This window comes from Cynoglossus semilaevis, chromosome 3, assembly GCF_000523025.1.
Source record: "Cynoglossus semilaevis isolate Cse_v1.0 chromosome 3, Cse_v1.0, whole genome shotgun sequence".
Lineage (NCBI taxonomy): Eukaryota > Metazoa > Chordata > Actinopteri > Pleuronectiformes > Cynoglossidae > Cynoglossus > Cynoglossus semilaevis.
The window spans coordinates 13,184,744-13,188,772 of record NC_024309.1 but is presented as its reverse complement, the minus strand read 5'-3'; the positions used below and the strand labels follow the sequence as shown (position 1 = coordinate 13,188,772).

Genomic DNA, 4,029 nt, shown 5'->3' with positions numbered 1-4,029 from the left:
GGGGGGGGTCTGTGGGGGGGGGGTGCTAACAGGCTGAAATCAAACAGAGAGCAGCTTCAGTCCCTCGACTCGACTTAGATGAACCGTCAGTCAGGGTTTTCACAGAACCAGAGAGAAAAAAATGGGTTTGATGCCGTGTTAAATTAACGTCCGTTGTTACGTAATTAATATCTGGCCGGATACTAAATTCCAATTCTCGTACTGGAAGACGAGTAATTATATTGTGCAGATAAATTCTTAATCTTCGTCTTCTTCTTCTAGCCATTTTTTGAACCTTTTTGTTTTTTTTGTTTTTGGGTCTCTGACTCAAGCTGGGCCGCTGACCTGAGGTTGAGCCTCCACAAACACATGCAATGAGTTGAAATTTGCAGCTTGAAATATGAAAACTTCTTAATTTCATCTGATAGTTTCACTAATCAATGAACACATTTACCACATTCTTGTCGACCGCTCTAATCTTTTAACGTTTTTTTTTTCTAGGTTTTTTTTTTAATAAAAAAATCTCATCTTTCAAACCGTGACCCAGGGTGACATCACATGACCCGGGCGTCGACATCATGTGTTTAAAGAGCGTGCAGAACAAACGCAGCCACAGCTGGAGCCCTGACCTGCACTTCCTTCGTTTTCTTCACGTTCCTCAGTTAAGAGGAACCGTTAAGAACAGAAGAGGAAGTGGACGACAAGGTTCCAGCTGTGCCGGTCTCAGGTTCTACAGGTTCTTCCATCACCATTAACAGACCATCAGCATCAATCTTTCTCCACTTTTATTAAAGAGAAATAAGAGCAGGAACCTGAGACGGGTCCAGGAACCAGGAACCAGGAACCAGGAACCAGGAACCAGGAACCAGGAACCAGCACAAGACGTGAACCTCACCAGACAATAGTGATTTAAAAAAAAAAGGTATAATACGACAAACAAAACAAAAAAATGAAATAAAATATACTGCGTATAATACCACAAACAAAACAAAAAAAAATAAAAAAATGAAATAAAATATACTGTGTTGCTAACCTTTAAACAATTTTATTCTTTCTCCTTTTAGATTTTGTTTTGTTTTTATTTTATTAAGCTAACTTCTACCTGTCGTTTTGATGCTTCCTAATGTCTAAGTAAAATGTTTCAGTGAAGGAGAAAGATGAAAAAAGCCAGAAAATTGTTTTTTTTATATTAAAAAAAATCTCTAAAATAACTGAAGTTTAGCTCAAAATTCCACTTTTTCAGACTTTAAAGTTCCCTCTGCGCTCACTGAAACGTTTCTTCTTCTTTTGTCTTCTGCAGATGTAGCCTTGAAGATCTGGACCTTGAGATGATGGTGAGTGAAAAGAAACTTTCTGACTTTGAAATTTCTACTGAAGACATTTATTGATTATTCATTTTCAAGTAGAAAACTTGACCTTTCTGGTTCTGGTTCTGTTGTTCTGGTTCTGTTCATTTTCAAGTAGAAAACTTGACCTTCCTGGTTCTGGTTCTGTTATTGTTTTATTATGTCTGTGGTGTTTGGAGTAAAGCTGTACTTCAGTGTACTTCTTATCATCAGTGAAGACTGAAGCCCACTGACCTGGACTAGACTGGACTGACCTGGACTGGACTGACCTGGTCTGGACTGGACTGGACTGGACCTGGTCTGGACTGGACTGGACCTTGTCTGGCCATAAAAGTTTCCCTGATCTACAGCAGCAGCCACGTGTTTGTCTGCAGTTTCTCTAAGTGGGTAAAGGGTCAGGGTCACGGTCATGAGGTCGCCGCCCTGCTGGTGATGGAGTCCTTTGTCCCTGGAAGACTCCCCTCTGAGTTATTGAGACATGTTATTCGTCTCTATTATGGGATGTAATTAGGTTGTTGTGTCGGCGATGGCTTTGACAGAGGAGCTCCGATGATCAGATACAGAACAGCACCACTGATGGTGCCGATCGGTTCTACACAAACATGTGTTTATATTCATGCTGTTCATCCATCCATCCTGATCCGTCCTCATCCGTCCCTGATTTTCCAAACTCAGATATAGAAGATCATTTTTTAGAAAATAATTTAATTGGGCAAAATGAAAAAAACAAACAAACAACAGTTTTTAACCAGATCAAAGAAGTTGTTGTTGGTTCCAGGCGTCAAACCCAGGACCCTGTAAATGTCTGTGATTCATAAAGTGCAGTTCACCATAAACCACCCTATGCTGCGCTATTAGTGACTCCTCAGGATAATAAGAGCGACCAGGGATCCTCACCCACGGTGCAGCCTGGCCGCGGTGCCTTCAGGCCCCCGTTAACCATGCGCTGTTTCATGTCAAGAACAAAAGACCCAAACTAAATCCTCTTCACATGTGCAGGTTGTGGGAATTCCAAGACCCCCCCCCTCACATACTACCCCCTCCCACCCTCCACCCCCCGGTCATTAAAGGCGTCTAATAATGAAACTCAAGCCTCACCTCCACACGGAGACAGAACACACACACAGGATGTGCGTGGAACGTTGTTTACAGCCGTGCATTAGTTCTTCACTTTCAGACCAGAACCGTTTTCTGGCCGATGTTCTCGCCGCGGCGACAGGTCGCCCGTATCGGTCGGTCGATCATCGGTTCCAGAGAGGAACCCCTCGGTCCTCGGCTGCCGTGGGCCGGTGCAGAGGGTTCTGATTTATTGGACTGCACTGGCGTGGTACAAACCCAAACCTCATGTGCACTAACCCCGTTTACCCCGGGGCGACTCTTTTCCGGCCTCTCCTGCCCCTTATAGAAAAATGCGAAAGGTTGCGAGGGTCAGCAAATTCATTGCGACTCAGGTGAGACAAGCGAGAGCGACTCGTTTGATCTCGGCACGGCGCCTGTCTCAAATGAATTAACCGGCAATCACGGCTAGTTAGTTTGGTTGGGGGCCATTTGTGCCGGCGTCATTACCTCGGCCAAATTTGAGTATTTATGGGAAAACGTGTTCTTTGTCCCGACTGCAGCTCTTTGTAGAGGCTAAATGTGCGGCGCGGGGGTCCGGCTTCAAGCCGCTGTGAATCAGTAGCCCGATGATGAACTTTGAGGGCAAAAAGTAGAATAACTTTTTTTAATGAACACGCAGCAGAGGTGGTGGGTCCTCCACTTCAAAAGACCCTCGTTCTCTCCTCCTAAATGAAGGCGCTGATTACAAACAGCAGCCAGCGGGTGGCGCTGGTCTGGACGCAGTAGTGGGAACGAGGCCTGGAGTTGAGCCTCCGTGTCGTCACCCAGTCCACTGTACCTGGGTGACAGATGTGTACAGATGTGTACTCAGTACTACGCTGACACTGCGGTGCCGAGGCGGCGCTTCCTCTCCGCCGCCTGTGCAGCGTTCATGGTTAGAGGTTTGACACCTTCGTACTTTTCCTTTCCTGGTTTCACGATGAGTCAAAATGTGACTTTCTCTACCGTCAGTGGATTTTTATGGTTTTCCTCTGAGAAGTCGACATCACAGCTGATGGAGTTTCTGTTGTTTCTCCAGCCTTCAGCAGCAGCAGCAGCAGCAGCAGCAACAGCAACAGCAACAGCAGCAGCAGCCGCAGCAACATTTTCTGTGAGCTCATCAACCAACTACAGAAACAGACCACCAGACTTTCTTGATCATTTTTTAAAAATATTATTATATGTTACATTTTTTTTAAACATTTTTGACCCTTTTAGCACAAATGACCCCCCCCCCCCACAGTTGCACTTTTTGGGGCAAAAACTGTTCAAGGCATTTTTTGGAACTTTTTCTTTTTTTTCTTTTGTGAAAGTGCATTTTTTGGAACTTTTTCTTTTTTTGCTTTTGTGAAAGTCACAGTATATTAAGTATAAATTTTAACAAAACAATGACATGTTTTTTGTAAATTTTTAGCCTAAATTACACCTGGTTGAACATTTTAGGACATACTTTTTTTTTTTTTTTTTGCTTTTGTGCCTTTTGTAAAGATCATGATATAGCAATTATATTTTTATACTTTATTTTTTGCAAATATTTTTCACCTGGCTGCACATTTTTGTGCTATTTAAGCATTTTGCTTTTATTTTTTTATATATATATTTATTT

General features: G+C 43.2%; 1 long non-coding RNA gene across 2 annotated transcripts in view; it reads left to right on the top strand.

Moving 5' to 3' along the window:
- The first annotated feature begins 1,288 nt into the window (after positions 1-1,288).
- The window catches only part of LOC112486874 (uncharacterized), a 4,835-nt gene continuing 2,094 nt past the window's right edge, over positions 1,289-4,029 (top strand). Inside the window, exon 1 of one of the 2 annotated variants that reach the window (XR_003049436.1) lies at positions 1,289-1,313. This is a non-coding gene — a long non-coding RNA (uncharacterized LOC112486874). Of the gene's footprint in view, positions 1,314-3,479; positions 3,535-4,029 lie in introns of those variants that run through there. The other variant, XR_003049437.1, reaches the window with a different exon arrangement.